This window comes from Argiope bruennichi, chromosome 5 (assembly GCF_947563725.1).
Source record: "Argiope bruennichi chromosome 5, qqArgBrue1.1, whole genome shotgun sequence".
Taxonomy (NCBI): Eukaryota; Metazoa; Arthropoda; class Arachnida; order Araneae; family Araneidae; genus Argiope; species Argiope bruennichi.
In genome coordinates, this window is record NC_079155.1 from 102,837,320 (window position 1) to 102,848,698 (window position 11,379).

The following is an 11,379-nucleotide window of genomic DNA, read 5'->3' on the forward strand; positions in this document are numbered from 1 at the left end:
GTTTGAATTCAAATTAAATTGATAAAATGCAATCACACCTTGATTTGCTTATTAGTATGTACCAACATTATAATATCAATCGCATTTTTTTAATTTATTATATTCCGATAAATTTGTTTTGAATTTAGTTCCCAAACTAATTTGATTTTAGAAATTTATTAGTTGAACTAATAGAACTTCAAATTTATATATATGAAGTATTAGTTAACTTAAAATCGAAATATTATTGTTTTTACTATAAATTATTAGACAATAGATTAATATAGCATTTGGATAAATAACCATTTAGTTTTAAGTAAATAACAAATACAATCATGCATTTTTAACGAGATAGTTTTCTGTATAAAATGTGAGATAATTAAATGCTGTAACCGCTGCTCTGATTGCATCTATTTATCCTACATGTATGCGAGAAAAAGTGGAATACGTATATCGTAGTCTTTATATAAAATATTCGTAATTTGTGTAAGTTATATTAACCTGAATCCTCATCAATTATTTCTGTAAGGAATCTAGATTAAAATCTTTCAGTGTCAGCTTTTGGCACTTATATGTAAAATTTAGAGTACCATCTCTAGAATCTGGCTGCAGGAGAAATGTGGCGTTTCTAAGTTTATTTCGGCCTTTTTAAGAGATTAAGTTTTAATTTAAAAGATTAACAACTTCAGGATAAGATAATTTAAAGATCTTTTTCCTCAGATAAGTTTCTTCTTTAAAGGAGTACTGATAAGATCTTTAAAAAAATGCTATGCTAAAGACAAGAAAATCAATATAAGCCGGAACTCAATAATTGACAAGTGCTTTGTTAAAAACTATTTTTTTGCAGGGAAATTTCGACAAACTATTTTAATTTGTGATTAAATTCATGCTTGTTCCTCAGGTTGTCTCAGAGTTGAATATTTCACAGTTCGAGAAAATGTGACGAACGTGCCTTTTTTTTTTTTTTTTTTTTTTTTTGTTGCAGGAATGTCAGTCAAGGTTGTCATCTAGTTCAAATTTAATAAAGGCGGAGTAATAACCATCTAGGTAATTATACTTGTTATTACGTCCTTTTATTCAATCAGATTAAAGGATAAATGAAATAAACATCTTAGTTTTTTGGTACTTGCTATTTGATTTTGGTACTTATTTTAAAGCCAAACTTTATGTCGATATGTGATATCTTCCTCTGCAATTTTTTTTGGAATACTGGTTCGATTCTGACCATTTATTGGAGGAATCTACGATTTCAAAGAAATATTAAATACCCTGGAGTTTAAATCGATACGAATGTTTTTACTTAGTTTTGCTCTCATTATTAGATATTCTATGAATAACTCTAAGTGATATGAAAATTAATCTTTCCAAAGTTTAACCCTTTGCCCTTGAAAAGTGACTCGCACTCAACACATGATTTAAAGCCTCAACTCGAGAGGTGACTAGCTCACCACTTTGTTTGGCGCGAAAGTTTGATACGTGGCAAATAACTATTGCTTCTTTAAAAAAAAAAAAAAAAAAAAAAAAAAACTCGCGATACATTTGAAATATCGCGTGTAGGTTTAAAGATTATTAAGTGTGTGAATATAAGTTTTATACGCAAAATTGTGTATGTAACCATTTTAAGTTCGAGGTAAGAAATTAAAAAGCTACAAAACGTCTCGCGTTGCTAGATCGTCTGCGCGAAAACGGCCACGAGGCAAAGGGTTAAGACAAACTATGATCAATAGTAATTTTTTCTGCAACTGAAAGATCATCAGTGACTTGAATCTTGTGGTCTGTCATGTTTGAAGATACATTTATTGGAAAGAATTCGATAACTGATTGACACTGTTTAATTGCAATGAATTTAATACCACTATTAAGCCCTTTAGGAGAGAATCCATATGTAAATTTTTAATAGTAAGATGCAATGCGATCTTTGGGAATATCAATACACGTATATATGTATTTTTAAAATATATATAATTATAAACATTCTGCTTAATAAACTACAATATATATAATTATAAATAATTCTGCTCAATAAACTACAATTCAAATTCAGTAAAACATTCATGGTATGATAACTGGAGTATTAAAATTTTAAGGTTACTAAAGAGACATCAGTTAATGAAATAGGACAAGTAAAGCAATTAAAGAATTTGCAACTTTTAAAGGCAAGTTTTGAACTACGAATAAAAAAATACTTTAACAAATTCCCTTTTTTAACTAAAGACTGCTAACAAAAGTAAAAATGTCGAAAGAAAATAACTTCATTGTCCAAAACGCGCCAAAGACAGATGCAGCTAAACGATGAAATAGGCTTAATATTTCAACGGGAGAAACTCATTTTATAACAAATTTATTAAAAATAGTCATTGAGAAGTTATATTCATGGCTCTAAAATGTTAGTTGGGAAATTCAAGATGTGAAAATAGTTTTTAAGTAAAGATTTGTTCAGAAGTTATGGCGGGAAAAGTATGGAACCTTTCTATTTTCATTTCATCCTTTAGATGGCAATAGAAACTCTTGAATGCTGCAGCAAATTTTTTAAATATTAAGCAACACGTAAACTAAATTGCTTTTGAATCCGTCTTGTAATGTGGAATTGTACGAGGTTCAAACACAATTTTCAGCCCTGTATATTAATTTAAAATGTCTAAAATATCATTTCCTGCTATTTGAAATTCCCTTGGATTACTTCAAAACGCCAACTCGCATGAAACATCGTTTTCGAAAGAGCTCAGTATTGAAGTCTTCAGAAAAATGTTTCTATATAAAATCGACATATCTTATCCAATGAATTTTTGAATTGAAAACATTTAAATAGGCAGTATTAGATAAAAACTGAATTTTGCTGCTCATTTCATTTTTGTATTCTCATTTTATCTGGAATAATTAATTACTGACTTGTTTTTTTTTCCAGATTTGTGTACCAATCTGATATTATCGCTTGGATTACAGATGCTTTGAAACTGCACAGCATGTATCTTGGAGTTCTTCAGGATTTACCGTTACAATAATGCTAAACGCAGAAGTTCCTCTATTTGTCTACACTTTTTGCTGATGCCTTTCGACTATTGCGTCAAAAGTTGAGTATAATGCTCATAATTCATTGCTGACAAACAATAATCCAACCTATGAAATGGGATCGAATATGCTGGATGAGACCCATTATTTTCTATAGAAACTAATATGGTGATATTTTCGTCTTTGAAACGTACTTCCAATTGCCACCACAACAAACAGATGTTGATTTCTTTATTTTGCGTTCAAAATTGAAGACACAATTTTGAAAATAAGTTTTTAAATTAATGTTTTTATGTATTGAATTCAAGTTCCAGGTGTCGCATGATTTAGTTGGATTGTAAAGAACTTGTTGCATTATCTTTCAAAATATTTCTGAAATTTGAGTCTCTTTTAAGAAACTTGTTAAAGACTGAATTGTTATAAATATCACTTATATCTGCGCTCTTAAAACTGGTTTTAGAAAAGCGCCAATTTCAAATGTTTTCATCAAGCAATGAAGGATACATCTTATTCATTTACATCATATATTTAGTATAGATTCATTGTAAGTTTACAGTTGATATTATCGGCTTATTTAGCTAGTAAGTTAATCTCTTTATTAAAGACAATTTTGTTTTTCTTATCCATGGAGATAAAATAAAAGTTGTCCACTGTAGAACTATAATCGTGGTTGTTGAAACCTCTAAAGTTAGAAGTTTGAAATTAAGAGGTAATCCATCGGCATATCAAACTTTCACTTGTACATGTTTATGGTAATGGGCTATCGATTCAAGAAGGAATAGTGCAGAAGTCTTCATCTGAATACATGAAGTATACCCATTTGGCAACTTGCTGCTGTAATAATGTTCAAAGGAGTTCGTTTCTTTTTGATAAAGAGCAATACTCGGAGACGATGAAATTGGTCAATCTAACTGCACTAAAAGAAAATATTTTCAAACTAATTTAAATTCAAATTTATTTTCAATTTCTTTAATTTATTCAAACTATCTTTCAGACATAACTTTATATAGATCAAGATGACTAAATATGGCTCTTTCACTATAAAAATCGCCAATCAAGATAGTACACGCGTACTATGCTTTGCATATTCCAATTATAAGACTGCACTCATTTTTAAAACTTTCTTAAGCGCAATTTTTATATAATTTATGCTTAATAAAAAAGAATAGAAAGCAAATGAATAAAATACGTTGAAACAATTTAATTGTATCCTTCGCTCAGCTATGTAAGCAAAAAATTAGAGAATATTTGAATAGCAAATGATCTGCCTTGCAGTAGGAAAGTTGGAGTACAAATAAGACTCTGCCTGGTTAAAATTTAGTTTTTTGAACCCAGCACTATAACAACTCAAACTAGTTGCAAAATCCTGAAGTTCGAGCGTTCTATTTTCTCTAGTATTTCGGGTAGCTGTGAATGATGAATATGAAATGACATTCTAGTTCAAGCGGAAGCATGGGAGTCCTCTATCAACAGTACGATATATTTTTGTGTGCGATTATTTACAAAATATTCAAACCGTGAACCAATCCCTTCTGTAAGATGCGAGTTCTTTTAATGAAATATATTTAGCATAACCATGCTACCATAATTATTTATCTTCCAGGTAAATATAAGATCCAAAGCTCGCTGAAAAATGGTGTGAAATAGGCCGCCACGTAACATTTCATCCGATTTGGAAACACCAAAGAAAACATCGTAGACCATTAAAAGGCAAAACTAAGGACTAGTAGCCAATTAATTTACATTAAGTAGCTTTGGAATGCCAAACAATAATTTATAACGAATATAACACTAATTGTATTGTAAAATAATAAAAATGAAAAAACAGTAAATAAGGAAAAAAATTGGAAACTAGCAAAAATTGTAAAATATACAATCATGAAGAAAATAAAATGTCCATAATTATTGTCCAGCTCTTTGGTCAGCAGCTTCTGATGTATCTGGAGGGCAGAATCTCCGACAAATTTGAATTTCAATCAGCATTTCCAGCAAACAAGACCGTTATTCCAAAGCTCACACTTCTTCAGTGCAATCATATTCACTGCTTCAAACATTAGCTCAGAATGTTCGTACAAAAATCTGACCTAATGTACCCTCCAAGGAAGCGAGAACCACCTTACTCATCTTTTAAGACTTCTTATACTTCAGATCTTTTAATTGGATTGGATTGCTTATAGCGTTCACAGCACATTACATATTTTGACTGGTATAATAGATATTTGTAAGTCTCAATGCCAATATGGAAATTCGACAAATTTCATGGGAAAAATTAAAAATTTTGTAGGGTCTGATAGAAAAATGGAAATTTAGATATTTGACTGCAATATTCTGCCAGAGTTAGTGTTCTGAAATGCTGACACTAATAAATTCTCAAGTTTTTGTAAACTGCGCCATGAATGAATTTAATCAGAACTGATAATTTTAATTTTTCCTACTATGTATTTTTGGTATTGTTATTTCGCTCAGTTTTAATTCTAAGAATATTTTACCTTTTACTGTATTTTGACTTTTGCATCTTTGAGTCTCAATCTTGAATGCACTTAATTAGTGTTTAAAAAATCTTCATTTATTATGTTCTAAAATCAGGCTCTTTAAAAATTCTAATGGCTATAAAAATGAATGCTTTAAATTTTTAACTTAATTTAAAAGTAAGCTTTAAATTCTATTTAATATAAAAACTAAAATTACTATAGTTAAGATGAATTTTAAAATTTATTAAATTCTAATTTATTCTATAGTTTATGTAAATACTTAGAGTATTTACAATTTATTACATCCATTTATAGATCTTTTTATATTTTTAGTCTAACTTTTAATTTATAAAGATTTAATTAAAATAGTTTTGAAATTTTAAACTTTTTGCGTAAAGAAATTCATTTAATTTTTTTCTATGATAGGATGTCTGATTGGCTTAGCCGGCAAGCCAATCAGAATCTTAGAATATGCTTTTTGATCGCCATGTCTGATCACCATGGTAATCAAAAAGTTTAAAGAACTGTTTTCGCGAAATGAATAAATAGTATTAAATGGAATTGAGATTTAAATTGAATTTATTTATATTGAATGGATGTAATAAATGGTTAACAGGATTTTTAATGTAAAAATTAATTGGGATTTAATTAAACTTCAAATTTTAAATGGTCGAGCCTTTCGAAGGCCCATTAATTTTTAATTTATACAAAATTCAACTTTTCAGTCATTTTGGTAACTTTTTTTATTAAATTCCTTAAATTTTAACAAGTATTTTGAGACTCCCTGCTTATTCATATTACGATATACATAACATAATTTCAATATGCTTCATTCATATTATAGCATATAAATTGTATTCCTGTTCTGTGTTGTATCTTGCTTTTCATATCATTCAAATTAAAATATAGACTTCAAATTCAGTATTTCTTGATTTTTGTTTATTTAAAAAACGTCGTGACCAAGAAAATTCGTTTTGATATGAATACAATTGTGAGTTTAAAATTCTATTTATATGTATATATGTTTATTTTATAACATGTTTATTTTATAACTGAAAATTAGATACCATGTTTAAATTTAAAACCTGTAATTATTTGCCTGTTTCTTTTAAAAATATTTGACATGTAAATAGTGAGGTTATACAATATAAATTATATTGTAGCTAATCAATATTATGACTAAAAATTGAAGATGTAAAAATAATTCTTTCAGAAAGTTATCAAAATTGTTTAATGAGATATTAAATTAGGATTTGCATTGTTTGTGTTTACCAGATTTTTGTATAAAATTTGCTCTTAAGGGAGGAAAAAAGCTGTCATTTCTTTTATTCATTGTATAAATTCTATGTCACTTTTGCTGTTTGTAATTTATTCCATACCTAATTTGTTTCAAATCTGTGCTTGTGTTTCTTTATCAATGTTATGCATGTATTAATGTTATAAAACTTGTTTTATTTTCACGTTTGAATGTTTCTAAATAAAATGTTATCTTATTCAATTTCTTTGTATAGTAAAATTATTTGTTTCCTCAAATTTTTAGCAAAATAAATGATAAATCTTAATGTTTCATTTAGTTTTCGACATAACTACATCTTAATTCAAATTTTAACTAAAAAAAAATATCTTCTAATCTACAAAATATTTTGAAAGTAGATAAATATACTATGCAAAAGGCAAAAAAATTAAAACATTGATGTAGCAAGTCATTTTTAATATTTAAGGAGTGTAAGTGAAGAAAACTAAAGGATTCTATTAAAATTAGGGCAATGAATAGCATATTGATTAGAATCTTTTAATTTAGTAAAACGGACAGATAGTTGGTTGATATTTTCCCCCTTTTGGGAAATTTCATTTGTTATAAAAGCAATTAGTATCGGGGTGTATGGAAGCTGATTGTTCATAGTAATTTAAATATGGATTTACAAAAAGCAAGTCTAGTGCATTTTTAAACTTCTAAGAATGATTTCCAAACAAATCTTTTCACTTTTGTAACTAAGGTTTTTAAATTCGACAATAAACCATACAAGGGCTCATCTCGCAATTCTCTCCTAAAATTTTTATAATGTTCAAATATTTAATTATAGGTTAATATTTTATATGCCAATTGAATAAAATAATAGCTTGAGAACGTGTCCTTTTTAAATTTAAAAAAAGGCATTTGGAGGATTGAAGTGCTTAAATCTCCTTAAAAGTAGGTTGAAAATAATTGGTTTATCAGCTTTCATTATTCATTTCAGGAATTAAAATAATTCAAATTTTAAATGTATGATGACAAGACTACTTGCTTTCTAAAAATTGCAGTAGGAGAAAGATCATTGCTCTTTTGATTAACTGTATTTTTAACCGCTGGCAACTGGTGGCAAAATTTGGGTATTCATGCTTGTTTAGTACAAAGATCATCCAACAAGTTTAGTTTGTTGCTTTTGAAAGATTCTGAGTGCTGGATAAAAGCATTTATTGCATTTCAACACTGAAAAGTAAGTTTTGCAAACATTGCTCTTTGGCTTGCAAGTTTTGACACTACTAAGTGATGTCTGTGTGTTCATATTAGAGTAATAGCCTTATTTTGTGATAGTCAAAAACGAGTTATAAAAGTCTAGATGTGAAATTTCACTGTGTAGCGACTTCAACCATCATGCTGTGACAAAATCAGGTGTACAATCCTTATTGAGAAATTAAGGATGCCTGATCCAAAATAATTTTTTCTCAATTTATTACTTGGTAATTTGTGTTGATCATATGATTTATTTAGCAAAAGATTTCTATACCAACCTGTAAATCCATTTTAATGGTGGATAGGTAAATGCGTTTCGAAAGTAAGGTTGTGAAGAAAAATTTACTCTTTTATTACTTTTGTAGACTTGATGAATTGAAATATTTATAAGTTTTAAGCATATTTTAATCGGTAACTTGATAGATGTAATGTTCAATGTCTTATTACTAATTGGTTTAATTATATTAAGGTAGAGGACTACGTTAATAAAATCGATTTTGAGAAAATGATTTTTTTCCCCTTTTAATATTCTTGGTATTTGAACAGATTTCTTTATAAAAATAATTTGAACTTTGAAACAAAATTCATTTTGTGGGAAGTTAGACTGGCCTTTATATTGGCATTTACTTGCGTTTTTAATGCTACTTTGAATCTTTAAATGCTATTTTCTCAGATTCTAATCTTTGGTAGAATTTTCTTATAAAAGTCTTTGTAAATTAAAATCTAACGTATAGTTTGATTCAGATTTGATATAATTTCTCAACATGTTTTGTTGTCCCTGAACTAGAGAATAAGTAATCTATTCATTTTGAAATATCTCATTGTTTTAATGCTTTGCAATGCAAAAAAAAATTAGAAATTTCTTGTTATTTATCAGTTGAACCCCAATATTTTAAAAGTGGATATTAACAACTCATTTTTTTTTAGTTCAGGAGCTCGATAATGCTTTTTAAGCCATCAGCGGGATTTTAAAAAAAATCGTTTCATAAACCTCTAAACTAAAAAAAAAAAAAAAAACTTCTTTTTTGCCAAAAGAAGTGCTTATCCCTTTTTTAAAATTATATTTTGATTTCATGTTTTATTTTCTTTTTTAGCAAAAATTTCGATCCGAGTGTAGTCACATACGTTAGTTAATTTGTTGAAGTTAGGAAACGTGACCTTACAAGAAAAAACGCGGCACAAAACAAGAATTTATGTAGGAATGTATTCACATTTATTGCTACTTTCAGCAATGTGCTTGGTCTTTGAATTTGCCGACAAAATAAAAATCAGCGAGAGGTCTCCTCGAAAACATCTCGTATATTCTCTAATACAGGTGGTATCCCCTCTCTTCCGCAGAAAAGAAATTATGCATCGTTCATCGTGACTGTGATTGTATGGATTGGTATCACAGAACCGATTTAACTCTTCGCACTCGGATGGTTCCTCTCGCTCACCATTCAAGATGGTACATCATTTTGACGTTCTTTATTTTTCAATTTTGATTGTTAAAAATCCCTACAGAATAGTAAAGTGAAGATTAATTTTTCAAAGAAATTTGACTTAATTATGAATATTTTTCAGTGCAATAAACAAATCTTTGTGTTAGGTGAATAATTATGCATAGAATTATTTTTCAGAGTGCAAAAGATTAATCCAAAACCAGAGCTAACATACGTAGTCTATTTGAATCCAGTCTGAAGAGTCTTATAATCTACAAAGAAGTTCGAATAAAGTGATTGAAAAATTTTAACCTCTTAAGTGCGTTCGATGTGAATACACGTCAATCCAAACCTTCTTTTTGGCATAGTCGATGTAATTTTTTAAATAAAAATGAAATCTTATTCACTTTATTATGAATTTTTGCAAAATTTACTATACAACCATTTGTATTGCGTTCAATCTATATATGCTTCATCGCTTGACTTTTAAAATAAATTCCGCTGTTAACTGATTAAAATATTTTTTCGCATTTAGCAATCTGAAGTGACAGGTGAAAAGGGATGAAAGGTCTCTGATGCATATTAACAGTTTAGTGAAAAGGAAAGGATATTGTTCATTTAATATGCTTATTTGAATTAGTTCTAAATTCGTTAGATTTAACGATCGTCGAGTATAAAAATATAGTAAATTAATGTGAAAACAGAACTTGAAAATGCCTGCATGCAAACCGCAGATAAAAGTGAACTGGGAAACTGGTGATTAAACTGAACTGGGTATTCTTCAGATTATTAAATAAAAAGCGTATAGATTCCAACAGCAAAACATCGGGAAATGCGCCTGGGAAGCAAAACAGAATTTACAGTTTACACCTGTGAGGTTACCTTTACACCTGTGAGGCGAGAAGTTATATTCTACCAAAACATTCTTAGATTCTGTAATTTGTACTTTTTAACAGAAATTTGTGCTGAAGCCCTGAAACTGAAATAAAAAGTGAAAAATATACGTTGTTTCGAAATGGCATGATTCCTTATTTATGATTCGAGCAAGGGATTCTGTATCTTTTAGCAGTAGGCATAAATAGATACACTAAAAATTAAATCCAATACTATCTTATTTATTCCATATACAAGAAAGATAAAGACTTTAGAATACAAACTATTCTTTTTGCTTTCACTAAAGCATTTTGTGTTTATAATGTAAAATTTTTCATGAATGAGTTTGTTTTATTCTAATTCTTTTGGAATAAATATTTTAATGCCGAAAAATTAATCACAGTAAACTAAAAATTGCACTAATTTTTATATTTATAAAAAATTTATTACAAATTATGAATGTAGGTGAATGTTCTGTTCTGAAACCCGATTGTAAATAAAATATTTCGGTACACAATTTCAAGAGACCAAGCCGTAAAAAATGTTTTGTGGCGCCATCTTTCGATGTTCCCGCCAATGAAATCTACATGTATTGTTTATTACGTTGAACTTCGCTGTAATGAATTAGTTGATCAAATAACCCAAAACATTAATATGCATATAATTTTAAGCTTATATTACTTATCATTTCCCATAACTAGACAAAGAGAACAGCTTTTGGATTTTCTGTGCATTTAAAATGTTAATCATTTTAAAATCCTTTATATATATTTATAAATTCCAACTTCCTCTAAATTTTTAAAAAAATTTCTTTGATATGAAATTCTCACGACTGCCAAAGATAACTGAACTTGACAGGATCTGAGAAGCTTCAAAGGCTATTATTATTAGGCTGCTTTAGATTAGAATGATATAAATTTAGTTCTCTTAACTCAAATAAAACAAAGTGTGTGTGTTGGCGCTCTATAGATCAGACTATTTAATACAGAGCTAGCAAATTTGTCCAAGCTATACTTTGGAGCATGAAAATATGCATCTTTGATCGAAATTTTTGAAATTAAAGCTTTATTTAAAAATGAAGCGAAAAAAACATTAAAATCTAGCTTAACTTCAAATATTCCCCTACAAAAAT